The 23,939-nt window shown below is 34.6% G+C and overlaps 1 pseudogene; it reads left to right on the forward strand.

Moving 5' to 3' along the window:
• The first annotated feature begins 4,933 nt into the window (after positions 1–4,933).
• LOC120089041 lies at positions 4,934–13,813 on the forward strand (annotated as a pseudogene).
• Positions 13,814–23,939: the final 10,126 nt, after the last annotated feature.

The following is a 23,939-nucleotide window of genomic DNA, read 5'->3' on the forward strand; positions in this document are numbered from 1 at the left end:
AAGTTAGCATGGAGTATCTAAAGGCCATATGAGAGGGAGAAATTTGGCCTCAATTTAAAAAACGTTCGAAATTTGGCCTTCTGCTTACGTCAGCTGCATGTGAAAGTACCATTTTAACCCCAAAACGTGTGCGAGGCCAGACACAACCTAGATTTCTTGTTCTTTCCTCTCGTTCCTCTCGCTCCTTCATCTCATTCCCCAATTCACGTTGCTCTCCTTCATTTTTTCCTTGTTTTTTTCTTTCTTTTGAATTCTTCCTCTCGCTTTTTCCTCTTGCTTCTTCCTTATCAATTTTGTAGTGTTTTTCTTTAATTTTTCTTCCTCTCGTTTCTTGGTCTCACCCTCGTTTCTTCCTCTCGTTTCTTGGTCTCACTCTCTCTTCTTCCTCTTATTCTGATTCACGCTCCAACTTACATCTTTGGTTCGAGAAGAAGAAGAAGTCATCAACATAAACAAAAGAAATCACCAGAAAAGGAGGGCAATTGAAGAAAAGAGAGCGGGAAGGAAATCTTGCTGGAAAAACGAAAAAAAAAAGCAAATAAAAATAAACCACGGAAAAGAAAAAAGAAAAATCGTTGAAAAACAAATGGCGTCATAAATAGAAGAAATCACCAGAAAAAAAAAAGAAAGGCAGAAAAAACGAAAAAAATCTACAAAAGAGAGAAGGAATAAAGAAGGGTTAAAGTGGTAAATTTATAAGGTGATGACATCATTAGAAGGCAAAAAATCGAATAAATTGAAAAGTGAGTACAAATTTCAAGATGACCCTAAATGGGGGTCATCGGTACCAATTTCTCAAAACCGAGCTAGAAGTCAAGCTTGCAAAATTCAATAGAGATAAGAATCTATTAGATACTTCTAAATAGTTAAAAATATTTTAAAGTGTGGTTAAAAATGACAAAATTTATTTTAAAATTTTCAAAATTTCAAAATTACTCTGAAACCAGAGTAAATAAACTATTTTTTTTTAATGGTGTTAATCTATCAATTTGTTCATGTTTCTTTTCGAGTAATTCCCTTCTCTTTGCAACATTGGAACATTTGTTCAAATGTTTTCAATTTTATTTGTTTAGTATATCAATTATTTATCTGTATAATGTCTATTAAAAAAAATTACAATTTTTAAAATAAAATAATCTCTTCATATACAAAATCAATAATCAAAATCTACTATTCAAAAGCCTATTATAAAACTTCAATAGAAAACTCATCCTTAATATATATGAGAAAAGTAAGCAAAACCTTTTTTTTTTTTCAAAATGTCTCACTAAAATATTTAATTGTCTATTCATAACCCTCTACTTCTGAATAGTTTTTAAAAATTAAATTTATAAATACTACTTTCACTTATTTATTATTAAAAAGTGGAAAAAAATTTAGAAAAAATGTTGTACATTCATCCCTGGTTTAGAATTAAATTTAGTATTTTTAAATGTTGGTATTTCATTGACTATTTACGATTAACCTTAAATTTTGACAGAGTTTTTTTTAAACAACAATAATAAAAAATTATTTAAAAGACAATAATTGCATACAAAAAATTGAATTGATACAATAATTGAATTATAAAATTTTAAAAAAATAGTGAAACTGAACCAGATAGCACTGACATATGAACTTTGCACACCTAAACACAGATATAAGAAGTTACATATAACAACTCTGCACACCCAAACATAGACATATGAACTCAAACAATACAACTCTGCACCCCAAATACAGACATCAAAACTCCCCAGATATCAAAACTCTTATATTTCAAACAACCTATTATAGGTACTAGTTTGACACAAATGTAGAAATAGAAAGAGAAAGATATAATTTATACCAAAATCTAAGGCCCTTGTTCCTAAAGAAAACTTGTAATGGGTTTCTATATAAACAAATTTTCAAGAACTACTATTTTTTTTTTTCTTCGAATCTTGGTTTAGATTTTGAAAAGATGTGTTAGGAAAAGGTTATGAAACGAAAACAAGAGGAAGTAAATTTTAGGAATCTGGCACTTGTTTTAGCCGGGGATAAAAATTTTGATTGAGGGATAATATGTGTGTTTAATGCAGTGGGAAAAAGCCTGAATATATTGGTGTGCAGAAAAACCAAATTTGGCACTGTGTCCAGCAACTAGAAACTGCACATCTACTTCAGAAAATGTCACCCATTATGCTCCACCATGGTAAATCTATTTCCCCACTAAAATCCTCTTCATTTAAGTTTCAATGAAGTTTTGATAATAACTCTCAACACATTTAAATCTCTCTTGTGTAACACAACAAATTTTCTTACACAAACTCTTACCAAAAAGTGAGAATAGTTTCAAATATTATTATGGGTTGTTTTCAAACATAGAAAAATGAACTAAAATATTTATAAATATAATAAAATTTCACTACATATCTATAATAAACCGCGATAGACGATATTCTGCTATTATTTGTATTTATTTTCAGCAGTTTTATCATTTAGAATAATTTTTCTATTATTTAACAGAAAAGTTGAATAGTATGTGTTGATATTGTAGTATAAGTCTGACTCGGTTTAATGAGTGATTTCAAATGTCTGCATCACACTTTTTCTAAAATGATGATTTCAACATGTGGTAATGTGAGAATAGAGAACTAAACAGGAAATGATCATATGGAAAAGTCAAAACTAAGCTTATTCTGCTGTAACAAGAATGCCAATCGATTAGTGTCGGTTTGTGAAATCCTCTGTTTCATTGCAGATAAAATTGATAAAACCCGACAAGTTTACGCAAAAGATAGTAGAGCGAAAAGATGCCTATTTATTAGTGGAATATTAAAGTCCCATACTAGGGGTACGTAAGTTTATAACTCATTTGTGAAGTATAGACAGCTTAATGGCACTTAACGGAAATTGAAAGGGACTAATTTTCTTTGTACAAATTAGTTTGTGGGCGACGTCGAGTTTTGGTTTCCACCAGGCGAGAAGCCGATAGGCAAAAAGTCGATAGTAGAATACCGATCAGCATCCCGTATCGGGAACTTTGATTTTGATATCAATAGAAAGAGAATCAAGGTGAATGAGTCCCAACAACAAAGATATCATACTTTTTTTGTATTTTGGCATCTTAGTTCATTTGATTACCCTAAACAAAGAGTGTTTATTTAATCCATTGATTCTTGGCTTTGCATAATAATTTTAGGCTCTTGGATTGGAATTGGAGAAGAAAGGATGGGCTCCATTAGAAAGCTTTTAGAAAAGGAGGGATATGACTCTTTTTACATAGTTCTTTCTAACTTTATGTGTTCATTACATTTCACAATACAGGAAAATTTTATATTTATTGAGGAGATTCCTCCATTGTAAAAGAAACTTATGTGAAATATTAAATGGAGGGTGGTTCTTTTTTATGAAAATTCCTCCTATATAGCATGCCAATCTCTTTGTATAAAAGGTCCAAATTTGGGCCCAACAAACTTGTATTCCATCACTCCCTAATTTGAAAAGTATGTTCGAATCTCTTTGCCTTTATTTGTTAAACTCGAAAAAGAAATGAGGTATTGCAATTGATCGACTATGTTTTAAGTTTATGTATTAAGGTCTAATCGCTTAAGAAAACATATTTAGGTGTATCTCGGATATCACCTATCTTTGTACATCCAATCAAATGGTCTAATCATAATTTGCCAAGTGACAAATTTTGTTTTCTACTTTTTTTTTTTAAATATTTTTATTTTTTTTAGATGCAAGTGGTGAAAAGGGATGCACAAAGATGGGTGATGCCGGGATGCATCCAAGTATTACTCATCGTTTAAAAGATATCAAGTGAGGTAGTAAAAAATTGTTGAATCAATATCATATTGTAAAGATAATGTGAAAATTATTTAAAAGATTCGAAAGAAAAAGTTATCCAGTTTTCATGCCAACAACAATTTAGTTATTGAACTTAGGTCACGTCCAATGGTAATAAATCAATGGTAATTTAAAAAGTATGCACCATTTGATTATATTTAGTGTTGTTTACTTGTGTTCTACAACCATAATGATACATGGGACTTACGTCTAAATCTGTAAACAAAAATCACAAACCGATTGATGAACAGAGGATGATCAATCCGATTGCGTCTAAAAATTACCTTGGATTACCGTTAAGGTTATGGTTATAGTTACCATTATTGTTATTGTTTCAGATAAAAAACTATGAATTAAAAAACTATGAATTTTGACACATTTACCATTATCGTTATTGTTACAGTTTGGCCAAGTAAAGGTAATCATAACGGTAATAGTAAATTTGATAAAATTCATAATTTTAGGTAAACACGATCAAAAGCAACCCAATTGTATTTGTAATTGCAGCCCATTACGATTGATCTATTAATGAATTTCATTATTATTATACTAATTTTCATTACCAATTAGTACAAAAAATATTTTGAAAACTAAAAAAAATATTTAAAACTTTTTTTTTTTTATTTTTAGAATTTTGCTAAGAATTCAATACTGAACACAAATGCAAATCATAGTAAGAAATGAATTGAAAATTGACTTAATTTTAAAAAACAAAAAACTAAAAACGAAATGATTACCAAATAGTGCTTTAACCTTGAAGTTTAATAAATATAACCATTTATTCTACGTTACTTTATATTTGTAATGATTTAATGAAAAATATTATTGAGGTTTAGTGAAATTTTTATCCATATAGACAAATAAAGTGATTAATAAAATTTTCATGATTTTCAAAGTATAAAAACTAAAAGTAAAGAACTAAATCGTTAGCAAGTAATTGTGTGAAAGTTTGAGGACAAGAGTGTATAAAGATGAAACGTTAGAGAGAAGTTTTGTAAAATAGATTATTGCAATTGCTCATTTGAATAAGGAAGAATTGAGTGAGAGAGTAATTGTTTGAAAATCGAAAGGTAGAAGAAGAACGAAGAGAGCACGGCAGAAGGAAAGGCATGCGGAAGCCATGGGAGACCTCTTTGCTTGGCTTTTCAACTTATTCTATTAAAGCAGAGTAAATAAATCTGCTATATCATTTATTAACCAAAAGAGGCCTATAAATAGGCATAATTACAACAACATTTAACTACCCGTATAACAAAACTTATAACAAAATATAAATTAATTTCTAATACTCCCCTTCAAGATGGTGTGGTTATATCAAGAATACCCATCTTGGATAGTAAGGAGAAAAACAAAGTTTTGGGCAAAGCCTTGGTGAAGATATCAGCAAGCTGCAAGTGAGACCGGATGGGAAGAAGTTTGACATTGCCACGAACAATGTGATCTCGGACAAAATGGCAATCAATTTCAACTGTCTCTTATACACATCTAGATGTGTATAAGAGACAGCCTCATTATCACAATAGATTAAAGAGGGATGAATAAGAGGTACCGAAAGCTCATGAAGAAGTTGTTCAACCCATAGCAATTCACTTGTAGTAGCAGCTAAAGCTCAGTATTCAGCTTCGGCAGAAGAACGGGATACCATAGATTGCTTCTTAGCCTTCCAACTAATTATAGAATCACCCAAGAAGATGCAAAAAACGGTTATAGACTTCCTTGAATCAGGACAAGATCCCCAATCAGCATCAGAATACGCCTTTAATTGGAATGTGTGGACAGGTTGTAGCAGAATACCTTGGCCCGGTGAAGCTTTCAAATACTTAAGTAAGGACATGGCAGCATCAAGATGAGGCTGTCTAGGTTGAGCAACAAACTGACTGAGCTTATGGATAGCAAAATCTATGTCGGGCCGAGAAATAGTCAAGTATAGCAGTCTTCCAATGAGTCTCTGATACAATATTGCATCAGGAAGGAGGGTACCAACATCAAATTGGAGCTTTAAAGCTGGATCAAGAGGTAGAGAAGTCGGTTTACAAGCCAACAAACCATGATCTTCTAGGAGCTCCAATGTATAATTCCGTTGTGATAGAAGAATACCCTGAGACGATCTTGCAATTTCAAGACCCAAGAAATACCGAAGAGACCCTAAGTCTTTGAGCTTGAAGGCCTCGTGCAGATGATCTTTGATCTCATGTAGTATAGGTAAAGAAGCACCGGTAATGACTATGTCATCAACATAAACAAGCAAAGCAACAAAGGATTGAGCAGAACCTCGAGTGAATAAGGAGTAATCGGACTTGGATTGAGAAAATCCCAAGTAAAGGAGTGCCTTTGAGAACTTGTCAAACCATTGGCGTGATGCTTGCTTAAGGCCATATATGGATTTATGCAAGCGACGAACAAGATGCTCCCCCTGTTTGTGAACAACATTGTGCTTGTAACCCAAGGGTAGATCCATGTATACCTCTTCAACGAGATCACCATGTAAGAAAGCATTATTAACATCTAGTTGAAGTAGAGACCAACCTTTTGAGACCGCAAGAGTAAGAAGTACTTTGACAGTAACAAGCTTGGCAACAAGAGAAAATGTCTCAATGTAGTCGAGGTCTTCTTGCTGCGTGTATCCTTTGGCTACTAACCGTGCCTTGTAGCGGTCAATGGTCCCATCTACATGATACTTGATTTTGTATATCCATTTGCATAGAGTGTTGGTTGTGAGGTAAGGGCACAATAGACCAAGTACGGTTGGTTTCCATTGCTAGAAGTTCATCGTGCATAGCTTGGCGCCAATGTTCATGAGGGACAACCTGGTGATAAAACTGAGGCTCATATACGGCTGAGATATTGAGGGAAAACATCTTGTAGATAGGATTCAATCTGTCATAAGATAAAACAACTTGCAAAGGATACTTAGTAACTGTCTGCTGAGAATGATTGTGTAAAAGGAGGTTGCAATGATAGTCCCTGAGATATGAGGGTGGTTTAGTCGTTCTTGTAGAGCGGCGACAGTGAGAAGAATTGTCAAGTAAAGACAGATGGGGCTGATCAGTGACTGCAGCATCATCATCAGCAGGTGCACAGGGAACAAAGGGAGCAGTAGGTTGAGAAACGTCATGTGAAGTAGGCTGGTCAGAAAGCTCAGGAGTAGCAGAAGCAGATGATGAAGAGGCTTCACTACTGGATAAATCACCTGAAAATGGAAGTGATAATGGTAAAACTAAATCAGGAAAAGGATCAAGTACCTTTTGTCTTGAGAAGTGATTTGATGAAAAAGGAATATATCTTCATTGAAACCACAAATCCTTAAAAAAAAGAATTGCTTCTTCTCAATGTCATATAAGCGATAGCCCTTGATTTGCCAGTGGATATCCCAAAAAAACAGAGAGCAATGCCCGAGGCTGAAACTTAGTCCTGTGAGAAGGTAAAGTAGAGGCAAAACAAAGACAACCAAAAGTTCATAGTGAAGTATAGTCAGCATGTTCAGCAGTCAAACGATAGTAAGGTGTTTGCCAGGACAAGATATGAGATGGAATGCGGTTGATCAAATAAGATGCGGTCATATGCACTCTCCCAAAATAAGATAGGTAACCTAGCTTGAAATAACAGAGATCGTGTGACGTTTAACAAATGTTGATGTTTTCTTTCTACTATCGAATTTTGTTGAGGCCGTTCAACACAAGAAAACTGATGGAGAACACTTTGGCAGCAAAAAAATCAGTAAAGGCCAGTTCTGGTGCATTATTCGATCGAAAAGCTTTTATGGAAAAACCATATTGAGTTTCAATCAACTGAAAGAAGCGAGGGACAATAGTAATAGCTTCACTTTGTTCCTCATAAAAAAAACCCAAGTGTACCGAGAATAATCATCAACTAGTGTTAAAAAGTAACGATATCCAGCATGAGTAGGTTCATTTAAGGGCCTCAAATGTCACAATGTATAAGATCAAAAGCATGAGCAGCAGTCTATTATGGCTTTGAAAGACAGTCGTTTTTTGTTTGCTAGAGGATAAATCATGTATTTATTACAAGTACTATCCATGTCTACATGTAAAATTTCTTTTAGGAAACTAAGATGTTTATATGATGATGTCCAAGCCGATTATGCCAAGTAGAAGCAGAGAATGTAATAGTGGAAGAACAAACAAGTTCTGTAGTATGTGAAAATGAATGTAAGGACTTATCAATCGATGCTTGCAACAAGTATAATCCATTCCATTTGTTAGCCTGCCAATCATCTTCAAAAAGTACTTGTCCTGAATGAGGCAAAATCACTAAAAAAGTGACCATGACGGGTAGATAGGAAGTTAAAGAGCTTAAGGAAATTAAGTTGAAACAGAAATCTGATATATATAGCACATTCTGTAGCATGATATCTGTACTGATTTGAATATCCTCAACAAATTCAACCAGAAGCTGAGACTGATTAGCAAAGTAACGTTTGTCGGTTTAATTTTTCTTAGAGTAGTGAATAGGACCTTATTATGACAATATGAGCTGATGCACTAGAATCAAGTATCCACTGATCAGAAGATTATCAGAAAGGAACAAATACCTGCAACGTGAGTTATAGGAGTGATAGAATCTGCCTTATTGGACGTTGCTGCTATGGTGGCTATTTTGGACTTGTTGAGATGGGACTGGAGCATAGCCAATAAGCCTTGGCATTGTTCAGATGTTAAAGAGGATAAAGAATTAGAATGATCTGCTCTTGCTGATTCGGGAGGTTTGTAAAACTTGTGCCCTGGTGGATATCCATGGAGTTTGTAACAACGATCAATAGTATGCCCTTGAATTACAGTGGTGCAGATCGATCTATCCTTCTCTTTGTTTTGATTGTTGCGAGAATAGCTTGGTGCAGTCTGGTGGGAAGCAGAAGAACCATTTTTCACAAGGAGGGCAGTGGCAAGATGAAGATATCGCATTGCCAAAGGATGAAGAATAAGCTTCTGGTCAATCTCCTGTGCAACTAGAGAAAAGGCCCGATTGATTGTTGGTTTGGTTCCATTAGTAACAACTGAGATCTGATAGGAGCAGATGAATCGTTTAAACCCATGAGGAAAGCATAACATACTCTGTTTGGAAGTAAGTCTGTAGGTTCTTAATACCACCACAAGTGCATTTTCCACAAGAACAAGATGGGCGATAGGAGATGAGTTCATTCCACAATGTTTTCCTTGGCATAGTATGTTGTAACAAAATCTTGATTTTGGGATAAGTTGGAAATTTCACGCGCGTAGTTGGAAGACTCTTGGTCGATTTTTACGCTGGTACCGTTCTTGCAGATCAGCCCAAATTTCTTGAGCGGAATCGGAGAAGTTGATGCTAGCAAAATCTCTTTGGAAAGAGAGTAAGAATCCACGCGGTGAAACACAACATCCCTTAAAATAAAGAATTGCTTCTTCTCAATGTCATATAAGCGATAGCCCTTGATGCCAGTAGGATATCCCAAAAAACAGAGGCAATGGCCCGAGGCTGAAACTTAGTCCTGTGAGAAGGTAAAGTAGAGGAAAACAAAGACAACCAAAAGTTCATAGTGAAGTATAGTCAGCATGTTCAGCAGTCAAACGATAGTAAGTGTTTTCCAGGACAAGATATGAGATGGAATGCGGTTGATCAAATAAGATGCGGTCAATATGCACTCTCCCCAAAATAAGATAGGTAACCTAGCTTGAAATAACAGAGATCGTGTGACGTTTAACAAATGTTGATGTTTTCTTCTACTATCGAATTTTGTTGAGGCCGTTCAACACAAGAAAACTGATGGAGAACACCCTTGGCAGCAAAAAAATCAGTAAAGGCCAGTTCTGGTGCATTATCCGATCGAAAGCTTTTATGGAAAAAACCATATTGAGTTTCAATCAACTGAAAGAAGCGAGGGACAATAGTAATAGCTTCACTTTTGTTCCTCATCAAAAAAACCCAAGTGTACCGAGAATAATCATCAACTAGTGTTAAAAAGTAACGATATCCAGCATGAGTAGGTTCATTGTAAGGGCCCCAAATGTCACAATGTATAAGATCAAAAGGATGAGCAGCAAGTCTATTATGGCTTTGAAAAGACAGTCGTTTTTGTTTTGCTAGAGGATAAATTATGTATTATTACAAGTACTATCCATGTCTACATGTAAAATTTCTTTTAGGAAACTAAGATGTTTATATGATGGATGTCCAAGCCGATTATGCCAAGTAGAAGCAGAGAATGTAATAGTGGAAGAACAAACAAGTTCTGTAGTATGTGAAAATGAATGTAGGACTTATCAATCGATGCTTGAACAAGTATAATCCATTCCATTTGTTAGCCTTGCCAATCATCTTCAAAAAGTACTTGTCCTGAATGAGGCAAAAATCCAAAAAAAAGTGACCATGACGGGTAGATAGGAAGTTAAAGAGCTTAAGGAAATTAAGTTGAAACAGAAATCTGATATATATAGCACATTCTGTAGCATGATATCTGTACTTATTTGAATATCCTCAACAAATTCAACCAGAAGCTGAGACTGATTAGGCAAAGTAACGTTTGTCGGTTTAATTTTTCTTAGAGTAGTGAATAGGACCTTATTATGACAGATTGAGCTGATGCACTAGAATCAAGTATCCACTGATAGAAGATATATCAGAAAGGGAACAAATACCTGCAACGTGAGTTGTAGGAGTGATAGAATCTGCCTATTGGACGTTGTGCTCTATGGTAGCTATTTTGGACTTGTTGAATGGGACTGAGCATAGCCAATAAGCCTTGGCATTGTTCAGATGTTAAAGAGATAAAGAATTAGAATGATCTGCTCTTGCTGATTCGGGAGGTTTGTAAAACTTGTGCCCTGGTGGATATCCATGAAGTTTGTAACAACGATCAATAGTATGCCCTTGAATATTACAGTGGGTGCAGATCGATCTATCCTTCTTCTTGTTTTGATTGGTGTTGCGAGAATAGCTTGGTGCAGTCTGGTGGGAAGCAGGAAGAACCATTTTTCACAAGGAGGCAAGTGGCATAGATGAAGATATTGCATTGCCAAAGGATGAAGAATAAGCTTTCTGGTCAATCTCCTGTGCAACTAGAAAAAGGCCGATTGATTGTTGGTTTGGTTCCATTAGTAACAACTGAGATCTGATAGGAGCAGATGAATCGTTTTAAACCCATGAGGAAAGCCATAACATCTTACTCTGTTTGGAAGTAAGTCTGTAGGTTCTTAATACCACCACAAGTGCATTTTCCACAAGAAACAAGATGGGCGATAGGAGATGAGTTCATTCCACAATGTTTTCAGCTTGGCATAGTATGTGAGTAACAAATCTTGATCTTTGGATAAGTTGGAAATCACGGCGCGTAGTTGGAAGACTCTTGGTCGATTTTTACGCTGGTACCGTTCTTGCAGATCAGCCCAAATTTCTTGAGCGGAATCGGAGAAGTTGATGCTAGCAAAAATCTCTTTGGAAAGAGAGTTAAGAATCTACGCGGTGACAATGCCATTACATATGATCCAAGGACTGAGTAACTCACCAGAAGGTCGAGGGATTTGACCATTGATGAAGCCGAGTTTATTCTTGACAGTGAGCCCGATCTTCATCGCCTAACTCCACGAGTTGTAATTTGATTCCGTAAGAAGATTGGAAATGAGCACAAGGCTGGTGCTGTCTGAGGGATGAAGAAAATAAGGGTTCTGATATTGTTCAAGAATCGAAGATGGGGAAGCTCGAACATTCTCCATGGAGTTGGAGTTCCGGATGAGTTTGGGTCATCGGATCTGGTCATGATCGTCGTTTCGGATGAAGAATGAGAACGAAAAATCACAAGGAATAAGGTAGCGGCTTGAGGGCGTCGAAATCTGAAGATGAGAGAAAAATCGACACTCACTGGTGGCGCTCGACACTGTGGACGGAGGCGAGTGAGATCGGCGTTAGGGTTCGGAAGGTCGGGGAGTGAGATCGGCCCGAGAAGAAGAAAAGTCACGAGAAAAGAGTGGCTGGAGGGAAAACGAAAAAGAGTTTTAATTTTGTCTCTGATACCATATTAAAGCAGAGTAAATAAATCTGCTATATCATTTATTAACCAAAAGAGGCCTATAAATAGGCATAATTACAACAGCATTTAACTACCCGTATAATAAAACTTATAACAAAATATAAACTAATTTCTAATATATTCCTCCTTATATTTCTCATTGCCATTCTCGGCTATCAGGTTCTTTCTCTGTTCGATCTATCGCCAATCACTTGTATTTATTTTTTGTGCCTTGATCTCAAAAAACTAGATATGCTCTGTTTGATGATATTTCTGCTAAAATTGGAGGTTTGCAGTTCAGATTAATAGTTTAATTACAGATAAATGTCAAACTTCCGACTCGTTTCTTTTCTTTTGTTTCTCATATGTTCATCTTGGAATAGAGGAAGTGTACACAAAGATAGTAGTAACAAAATGTATGCGAACGAAGATTTCGAGAAGAAATATGTCGAACAAGATTATTTAAGCTTTATCATAATCGCCACTACTAAAAGTCCTTTCTAAGGGCTTTTCTTGCTGCTTTAGTTACATAATTTGAAGTGTATTCTTGCAAATCTTTTTTGGTTGCTTTTAACTGTATATTTTTGCATTATTAGAAATCTGCCAACACTATGAAACGAAAAATCGTGATTTGAGTTACTGTTGTGCTGCAGATTATATGCTTGGTGGATTTAGAGTTTGACTATATCAATCTCTTCGATTCCACATCTCGGATAAATAGAGTTGTAATGTTGGAATTTGTTGCCCAGGCAGTTTTCTGCTTTGTCCATCTTCTAGCACGACATTGGTTCATGTTTTTGGTGTCACTTCCATGCTTATTCTTTAATGTCAGACTGTAAGTTTTGGTTTCCTGAATCCATTAACTCAACTGTTCAGTTATGTTACTTTAACTTTAGGTCTCAGTTATCATTATTGAAGGATTGTACATGAAATTCATCTAGGTATGAAAGCTTGATATTTCAAAACTGATTCTCTCTTCCAACTGGCCATGGTTTGTTTGGTAGTGATTTTTAATTGAGTTTGAAACATGTTGTTTAGAGGTTTGAAAGTTAAAAGATGGCTTTTGTATGCTTGGCATTTCAGAATAAGTTAATGTGGAGGGACAAATGCTAAATTGGGACTTGCATAATGTAATTTCATAGTTAAGTGGTTGGTCCCTGATATAGCATATGGAAAAGATCTGCTTTAGGAAGAAATATAATGCAGAACTAAATGAACTATTTTCTTCCCAATAAGGCACTAAAGTTGATTATAAACATCGAAATTGATTTCTATTTCATGATCTGATAACTTGATTACAATTTGGTTTATGTTTTCTAAGAGAATAACCAGTAACTGAAACGAAAAGGCTGGTGTAGTTTTTTTGGACAATAGTAATTTGGTTTCAAACTTCTTTCTTATGAGTTAGCCTAGTACTTGTTGGATCATGTGATGAAGTAAAAGGAGCTCTTTGGGAGAATGGGTTCAAACTCTGTGTTAATCACTTAGATGGGATATTAAAATCCTAATTCCTACAAGATAGAGACAATCAACTATTATAGATAGGCTGAAAGAACAGTAACATCTTTCAACTTTGCTTGAGCAACTTCAATTCTGTACTTAAGAGTTTCCATGTACTGGATCTAATAGTCTTAATTCCATGGTACAAAATGCAAATAATAGCAGCTTGACAGTAGAGATTAAATCACTTGGGACGGTTCTTACTTGAGTGGCATTTCTAACTCCATTATTCTCAAGTATATGAGGAAAGAACACCTTGCAGACGTGACTGGAATCTATAACCAGATTGGCTGCGAGAAAAAGCAACGCTTTCTTAAGATGATTTATTTTCTTATACTATTATTCATTTCTTTGATATGGTACATACATATACTGATACTTTTGACATTTATGATGCTGATTTTATGTTCCTTATCAATTGTGTAACAAATTTTATTACTTAAATTTGTTTGCAGGATGTTTCGGAGCGTAGGAGCTTTGGAGAAGAACTGGGATAGTTAGTATGTATTTCTTGTGAGTTTACTTATGTTTGGACTGTTTGATAATCATCTTGTTTTTAATTTTCTATTTTTGAAATTTATGCTTGTTTTCTTCCAATTTTCTTATCATGATTTTCACTTTCCTTAAAAGGAACATTTGTATTCTTAGTCAAAATTTAGAAACAAGAATAAGTTTTCAAAAACTATTTTCTTTTTAGGTTTTAAAACTTGACTAGGTTTTGAAAACATCAGTAGAAAGTAGAGAACATAATTTGTAAATTTAGAGGTAAAAGTGGAGTTTAGAAGCTTAATTTTCAAAAACAAAAAACTAAAAACAAAATGGATATAAAAAATGCCTTAAAGTTTTAACTTATTTCTAACACTGTACATTATAGATATAGTCATAGAGACATGGATTGTGGATAGAAATAAGAAACATAAATGCGCTTTCCTTTGATTTTAAAGGTTTGTGTATTGATCATACCACTACGTGGAGGAGTTACCCAAAGCTATATAACTTCATAAAATAATAAATTTAAAATTAAATTATCCTAAACTTTGAGGTCTACTGTGTCTAATAGATCTTCGAACAGTTTTCAATTGTATTTAGTACGTTCACTGACATGGTTAATAAGCAGATCGATCCGTATATGGAGCTGTGTAGGTTTCTTGAGGATATTTGGCAAAGGTCCTTGTCCTTTCAGTCTTATGCCTTTCATTTTACAAGACATGAATAGAATACCTCAACTCCTAAGCTTGCTCATAGAGTTTTTCAAAAGTTTGGTTCAATTGTCGTTGTAATTTTCCTAAATGGTTGATTTCGAGTTGTAAAACATGATGTCAAAAAGTTCATGTCTACTAAATTTTGGTAGTAGCTAATGATATTGTTGCATTGGTTTAAAAGAAAAGTCAAATTTTAAATTTATATCTTATAGTTCAATAATTTTTTAAAACTTTGAATGCACATTTTTTTTTCAGGTTATAAATGAAGAAGGGAAGAAAGATAACATTTCTTTTCCTCTCCAAATTATATCGTTGATCATCTCAATGAATTCTTGAGTCTTCTTCTCCAAATCATCTTCAAATTCTTCTTTTCATCATTTTTAAGGGGACTCTCATAACCATAATTTTCATAGCTAATTAGTTTGTCATCACTTGTACTATAATCATCATAGCATTCTAACTCACTCTTCCATCCCTTCTTCCCTCATTGTTGGAGGTTGAAAACGATGGCATTAGATACAAGAAACACTGAAACCTATGATGCACAGATGCTTCATGTGAGGTAAAGAATCAGTATCAGACACGTATCGGATACCGATACTTCTAAATACTTTCCAGATACATATCTGACACGCAATTTGACGTATTTATTTCTAGGTATACTTTTTTTTAAAAAAAAAAAAGACAAGCAACTGATCTGATCTTTCTCAATCTAAAACTAGGCAATCTATTTAAAAAGCTCACTATCCAAGTCCAAAACTAAAAGAAAAAAAAATAACGGACCAAATCTTAGACCAGAATCATCTAATCTCAATCTTAACATTTGAGTCCTCACAAAGTCCACCAAAATATAAATCATTTGGATATCTTCAACAATTCAATGAAGAAATTCTTCGTTTATCTTCATACTTCTCCCTCTAATCTTCTTCTTCTTCTTTGCAATATGAGTCACTTTTCTATTGCATTTTATTAACTATTATACTTCAACATCTTAGATGTTGCTTTTTTTGTATTGTATTTCAATGTTTGTATTCTTTTTTGTGCTATTGTTATTAACTTGTATGCTAAATTTATCTATATCCTAGATTTTTTTATAAAAGAAAAGAAAAATGTATCTTCAATGTATCAGTATCCTCGTTTTTTAGAAAATATATATATTAATATATATATATATATATAATATATATTATATAAATCATCCTTAGACATATCCGTATCTTACTTTTTTAGAAATTGACAAACCGCCGTATCCAATCGTATTCATATCTGTGTCTATGCTTTATAGACTAAAACACGTCTCTTTATTATGTAATTTAGTTTGAAGAATGTTCCATTTCTACGAACAATTTGAATAATCTCTTCCTCATTACTGGTAGAATCCAAACAATATATGAACAATCCACTAGGATCTTCTCCAAAACAATCAACCAAACAATTGTACTCCAAAAATACCATAAATTAATCACCAAATAATCATCAAGTAATCAACAAATAATGGACAACAATAAACCATAAAATTTTGGGAAGACTAAAAGCAAAAAGCACACACGAACTATATGTGGAAAACACCTTGGATGTGAAAAGTAAAAAACCACGGGACTTGTGAGGAGTCCCCTTGTCAACTTCTCTTATTATGATAAAATTGAGGGAATAAGAACCCAAATCAGTCATACAAAGATTCACTATCCACAAACATTTTCATACATAAGAGATCAACATTTGAGAGATAAAAAGAATGAAAAAATCACCCAATTTTATAGATTCTCTTCAGCAACGATTACAAAAAAATCAGAGCTCCAAACAACAATCCAACTGTTTAAAATGAGACTATATATGTCCCGAATAGACTGACCAAATTTCAGCACAATCCAATAGTTCAAATTTTGGCAATTGACAACTTTGTGGAAGCTATTACTGAAAATCCTAACTGCACAGCTCTCTGTCTTTCTCTCTAATTTTCTGCCTCTTTTTTTCACTCTCTTCTCCCTTAGGTCATACCCATATCACATAAAAGAAAATCTAAGGCTTTCAAGATAGGCCAACCAAAAAAATTAGCCCTAATTGAGCCAAACATATTACCCGACATTTTAGGCTCATAAAACACAAGTTTAAAAATAAAGTTTTGCTTGTGCAACAAGTGGGCTGAATACCCACAGCAATCTCCCCCTCCAATCTGGCACAGGGAAGACATAATCACATCCATGATTACTTGAATCTCATCTAGGCAAGCTTACTATAAAGTTCAATCTTGCTTCTGGGAACTACCTTAGTCAACATATATGCACTATTTTTGTCTTTGTGGACTTTCTTTAGATTCAATCTCTTCTCTTCAATTACATATTGTAGCCAATGATATCTAATGTCGATGTTTTTGGTACGAGCATGATACATTGAATTCTTTCTCAAATACATAGTACCCTGACTATCACAAAATATTACATACTCACCTTGTTTCAAACCTAATTCTTGAAGGAACCTTTTAGGCTATAACATCTCCCTATTTGCTTCCAATGCTTCAATATACTTTGCCTTAGTTGTGTACAATGCTATACATTTTTGTAGCTTGGATTACCATGAGATGGCTCCCCTTGAAAATGTAAACACATCACTAAAGGTAGACTTTCTGTTATCAAGATCACCTACCATGTCTGCATCAGTATAGCCTTTCAATATAGGTTTGTCACCTCTATAACACAAATTCAATTTGGAGGTTTCCCATAAGTATCTGAAGATCCATTTCGCTACGTCCTAGTGAATCTTACTTAGATTGGACAGAAAATGACTCATTAGACTGACTGGATATATGTAATATTAGATCTAGTACACATCATAGCATACATCAAAGAACCAACAACAGGTAAGGAATGGATGACATAACTTCTTTCTCTTTCTCTGTTGTAGGACAAGCTCTCTTACTTAGCTTGAAGTGAGTTGCTAGCGGTGTACTAACAGGCTTAGCATACTTCACCAGCACCTGTTCAGTATACTTTTCCTGGAATAACCACAATTTTCTAGCTTTCCTGTCATGAGAAATCTTCATACCTAAGATTTGCTTTGTAGGATCTAAATCTTTCATGTCAAAAGACTTGGACAATCTTTCTTCAAATTTTGTATCGTATTTGCATCTTGTCCAACTATCAACATATCATCCACATATAAAAGAAGAATGATGAAGTTACCTGTAGGGAACTTTTTAAAATACACACAAGAATCAGCTGTAGTTCATTGCTTATCAAAAAAGAATCATATTTCTTGTACCACTGTCTTAGCACTTGTCTAAGCTCATAAAAACTCTTCTTCAACTTGCAAATAAGTTTTTCTTTCCCTTTTTCTTCAAATCCTTCAGGTTGCTCCATGTAGATCTCTTCATGCAATTCACTATATAAAAATGCAGTTTTTACATCTAGTTGCTCTATCTCAAGATCAAGACTTGTTACTAAACCCAACACTATTATGATAGATGTCATTTTACCACTAGAGAGAAGATCTCATCAAAGTTAATGCCCTTTATCTGGTTGCATCCTTTAACCAATAATCTGGCTTTGTACCTGATCTTCTCACCATCTTTTTTGTTCTTGAAAATTCATATGTTTTTCAATACTTTCTTTCCGTTTGGAGGTTTCACTAGCTCATAGGTTCCATTCTTTTCTAGAGAATTCATCTCCACCTTTATTGCATTGAGCCACTGGTCTTTTTTATCATGAGACAAGACCTCTTTATAGTTCTCTGGCTCTCCATCTTCACTAACTAGAATGAACTCTGAGCTTTGATACCTTGTTGAAGGTTTACACTATCTGATGGATTTTCGAGCTTGAGTATCCTACATTTGGGGAATAGGTTGCCCCTTGCTCATGAACTTCTTCATGACTCACTTCCTCATTTGCATATTCCTCATGAATTTCTTCATCAGATGAAGACTTATCAAGATCATCATCATCAACATGATCTAGTACATTACCATCTGGTTGTATCTCACCAACATCATCATGTGCATCATCACCATTCTCATTTATCAGCATAACAACAGAAGAAGTAGAAGTAGAATCATTAGTAGTATAAAAAAATAACTCTGAAGTAGAAGTGTACCTTGTACTCAGAAGATCTGCACCCTTCTCATGCTTAAAGAAACTATATCTCTGCTTCTCACTACTTTTTTCTTTTTTGGATCGTAGAGCATGTAACCATATTATTCATCCCCATAACCAACAAAAATATATGGATTGGTCTTCAAATCAAGCTTTGACCTTTGTTCTTTAGGCACATGCACGTATGCCTTGTTGTCAATGACTCGTAGATACAAATAAGTGTGATCATGTCCCTTCTATGCTCTCTTTGGAATGTCTAGACCAAAAGGAATTATGGAGATCAATTAATCAAATACACGACACATTGCACTACTTCAACCCAAAATGTCTTAAGAAGATGAGATATACTAAGCATGCATCTCACCTTCTTCACAATAGTCTTGTTCTTCCTCTCAGCAACTCCATTGTGTTGTGGTGTATCGGGCTCTGTCTTCTCATGTCTAATGTCATATTCTGAACAATAATACTTGAACTCATTTGAAGTATACTCACCTCCATTCTCATATTGAAAACACTTCAATTTTCTTTCGGTCTCCCTTTCTACCATGACATGTAACTTTCTCCAAATCTTGAACAATTGGCTTTTTGTCTTCAATATATACACCCAGGTTCTTCGAGTAGCATCATCAATAAAAGTGATAAAATATTTACTGCCACTAAGAGACTCCACCTCAATAGGACCATAAATATTAGAATGTATTACCTCCAATTTTCCTTGCCTTCTAGTGGACTTCCTAAAAAAGGAAATTTTATACTTTTTACCTGCCAAACAATAATCACAAGGGTCAAGAGAAACTGTTTTATCAATAGGGATGAGAGATTTACCTGCCAATAGTTTAATCACCTTATCACTCATATGCCCTAGTCTTTGATGCCACAAATTTAGAGAATTCTTTTCTTCAACTGCATTCAACTCAGAACATATACTCAATTTTTTTTATACAACGAGTAACACAACTCACCTCGAGCAACTATTATTGAACCCCTTAGACAATTTCTACTTACCATCACTGAAGATATGTCAAAATCTTTCTTGATCAAGCACATTTGCAGACAACAAGTTAAGGCATAAATCAAGAATATGACGCACATCTTTAATGTAAGCATGCACCCAACACTTGTCTTCACACGAATATCACCTAACCCAATTATGCTAGCTGAACTCTTATTTCCCATCTTTATACTACCAAAATCACCAGATTAATGGTTCATGAAATACTCCTTTTTGGAAATACAATGGTTTGAAGCACCTGAATCTACCAGCCACTCTGTGTTTGAACTCTCTACATGATGACACTCACTAGTTGCACAAATCAAGGTGACAATATTATCAATCTGAGAAATAATTGTTGCACTATTTTTATCATCTTCCTCTTTTTGTGAGTCTTTCTTCTTACCTAGTTCTTTTTTCCAAGGGTAGCAAAACTTTTTGATATGATAAGGCTTGTTGCAATAATGACATATCTTATTCTCTTTGTCTCTAGACTTGGACCTTCCATTCGAGTTACCATGACCTTTGGGTCCCCTACTCTTGTCTATTCCACGATTTTCAACAACAAGAGTATGTGAATTGTTGCGTTAAATTATATGTGTTAAATATGGTTATGCACTAATATGGATGTGCGGTAATGTAGTTGATCATACGCTCATGTCACAAGTTTTCTTGTTCTCTTGCCAAGTATAACAAGATCACAAGTTTCTCAAGATGATCCGAGGTCAAACATGGGGACTTGCAGCTAAAGACGGTTGTAAAGTAATGTGTTTGAGGCAGAATTTAAATGACTAAAATAAAGAAAGTAAGAAACATGCAACTAACTACTATCCAATGAATTAACTAATGCGACTAAACTAACTAAAGAGGCAGTGAGCATTTGGAGAATAATTCTGAGTCTTTAGTGAAACAATAGCTTTAACGTGTAATAGAAATGCATGGAAAAAACAAGGTTTAGGGGAAATCAATGCCACATCTCTACGTTTAGCTTTAAGTAGAATCTTGGCTCGCATCATCCGTTTGTCGCACACCTCTCAGTGGCTAGCCACATTTCTCACATCTCTATGATGCATGAACGATGATGCGTTGAGCATAAGGTATTTCTATCTCTAGAAATACTTCTTACGTTGCTTAGTGAGTTCCACAACTACTTACTCCCTCGGGTAGTTGGTCATAGTTGCTTGGCTCAATCAGTGATCAAAGGCAAGCATTCAAATAATTATACACTAAGCAAACAAGATTGATCTCTATAGGTTCAACTTAGTTCAAAGCATTAACCATCCCTCTTACCATGTGAAGATTAGCAACACATGGTAAATGAGAAATCGATGGTCAAGATAAGGAAGATAATGAAGGTAGTCATGATGATATATAGATAGATGTGTTGATTACAAGATGTATTAATTGTTAGCATAAATTCTGTATATCTATATTGAATAGATAAACCCTAAGATCATTCATGTCAAATTATCAAGAATAACATACCGGATTCCATTGCAAAATTGATGATAGCTTATGATGGATGACTATGGTCTTCCTCAACCAAAACTCCGAATGCCTTAGTGGGATCTCTTTCTAGATGGGATTCACTGAGTGCTTATTGTTTTGGTATGTTGGGGACCATAGCCCTAAGGTCTCTTTACATACTAGTTCAATTAGGGTTCCCATTAAACCCTAATTAACTAGGAATGAGCTTCTACCCATTAAGTCCTTACTCAATTAAGAATCTAGGGCCTTAATTAATTAGATCACATAATAGGGCCCAATCTAATAAAATAACCCAATGTGATAAATTATTAATCCACATACATAACCCATACTTTAATTAAACATATTATTATTTAAATATGTCTAACAATCTCCTACTTGGGCTATGTCTATGTACCTAATATAATTAAATCACATAAACCTTAAGTGCGCAGAAACAAGTTATTTCAATAATAAAATTCCCCTTTAGCTCAATCTGGTCCATCTCCTGTAATAGCACGGAATCAAGGTGGCTTTCGTCACTACCCTTGTAACTAAACCTTCCTTGATCACCAATTCCAATACATTCAATGACATAGATCAAGTATGGATGGATAGCATGGAAACTACATGCAAAGTGATCTAAATCATGTCTGTTTCCAACTGGTCCAAATTCCTTAATGAGATCATTCTAAAAATCTTTATGCTAAACTGCATGCATGACAAACAAGTTCAGATAATAAAATATAAACCATCAACTTTATTCTATATAGAAAATAAACAAAATAAGGTCAAAGAACATCGTTAATAACAAACTTCCACTAAACCATGGAATCAGAAAAGTGACTAACACTCATGTGAGCAACATGCTCATGAAAAACTTTAGGTGGTAAATCTTTAGTCAGTGGATCTGCCACCATAGAGTTTGTTCCTATGTGTTCTATCGAAATTTGACCATTATGAACTCTTTCTTTAACAACCAGAAACTTCACGTCTACATGTTTTGACTTTGTATTGCTTCTGTTGTTGTTAGAATACATCACAGCCGACTTATTGTCACAAAATAATTTTAGCGATCTTTATATGCCAACCACTATCTGCAGCCCAATGACAAAATTTCGCAACCATATTCCATGATTGGATGCCTCATAACATGCTATAAACTCCGCAGCCATGGTAGAAGAAGCCATAAGTGTTTGTTTAACACTTTTCCAGGATACAGCTCCTCCAGCCAACATGAAGATATAGCCTGAAGAAGATCGCAAAGTGTGTTGACATCCAGCATAATCAGAATCAGAATACCAAATGATCTCTAAAACATTTGATCTCCAATAAGTGAGCATATAATCTTTTGTTCTCTGTAAATACCTCATAATCCGTTTGGCTGCTTTCCAATGATCCATCCCTGGGTTACTCAAATATCTACCTAACACTCCAACTATGAATGCAATATCTGGATGCGTACATACTTGAGCATACATTAGACTTCCAATGGCCGATACATAGGGAACCTTCTGCATCTCCTTAGTCTCGAGTGTGGTCTTGAGGCATTGACCTAAATGAAATTTATCACCTTTAGCGATTGGGGTATCTCCCGACGCACAATCTTTCATGCCAAATCTACTCAAGATCTTTTCAATGTAGTTCTTTTGTGACAATCTCAAATTACCTTGAGAATGATCTCATAGTATTTCAATTCCTAATACAAAAGAAGCATCACCAAGATCCTTCATCTCAAAATTTCTTTTGAGGAATCTCTTAGTGTCATGCAATAAACCTACATCATTACTAGCTATGAGTATGTCATCAACATATAACACCAGAGAGATTGATTTACTCCCACTGAACTTGTGATATACACAATCTTCCACAATGTTCACCTCAAAACCAAATGAGGTTATCACTTCATAGAATTTGTGATACCATTGACGAGAGGCTTGCTTGAGACCATAGATGGATTTCTTTAATTTGTACACCATAGACTTTGAATTATCAGACACAAAGTTTTCTGGTTGCACCATATAAATCGTCTCATCAATGTTCCCATTGAGAAACGCAGTTTTTACATCCATTTGATATAGCTCTAAAACAAAGTGAGCTACCTGTGCCATGATTACCCTAAAAGAGTCTTTCGATGAAACCGAAGAGAAAGTCTCCTTGTAAACAATGCCTTCATTTTGAGTAAAATATTTTGCAACAAGACGAGCCTTATATCTTTCGATATTGCCATGTGAATCCCTTTTGGTTTTAAATATCCATTTACAATCTATGGGTTTCACTCTTGATGGCAGTTCGACAAGTTCCCAAACGTCATTGTCTTTCATGGATTTTATTTCCTCTTACATAGCACTTATCCACTTTTGAGAGTTAGAACTTTGTAAAGCTTGTTAGAAGTTGATTGGATCATCTTCCATTACACCCACATCATTCTGATGTTCTTGAAGAAACACAATATAATCATCTGGAATTTCAGTTTTTCTCTCTTTAGTAGATCTTCTTAGTGGCACTTCTTGAGATTATTGAGTTTGAAATTCAGGTTCAACAACGGGAACTTCAATGTTGTCTTGTTCTATAATTGGTTCAATAATGAAGTTAGGAATTGGAGCCTGAACATCATTTATAATCACATGAGGAAAAGAAACCAATTCCTTTTCAAAGACAACTTTCCTTATGTTATCTTCCCCCAAACTCAACATCCTCAAGGAATCTAGCATTTCCTATTTCAAACAATGATTTAGAAGTGGGATCATAAGACTTGAAGCCCTAAGAGTGCTCAGAATACCCAACAAAATAACAGCTAATAGTTCTTGAGTCCAATTTTCTTTCATTAGGCCTATAAGGCCTAGCCTCAGCTGGATAACCTCATATGTAAAGATGCCTAA

Source organism: Benincasa hispida, chromosome 10 (assembly GCF_009727055.1).
Source record: "Benincasa hispida cultivar B227 chromosome 10, ASM972705v1, whole genome shotgun sequence".
NCBI classification, from domain to species: Eukaryota; Viridiplantae; Streptophyta; class Magnoliopsida; order Cucurbitales; family Cucurbitaceae; genus Benincasa; species Benincasa hispida.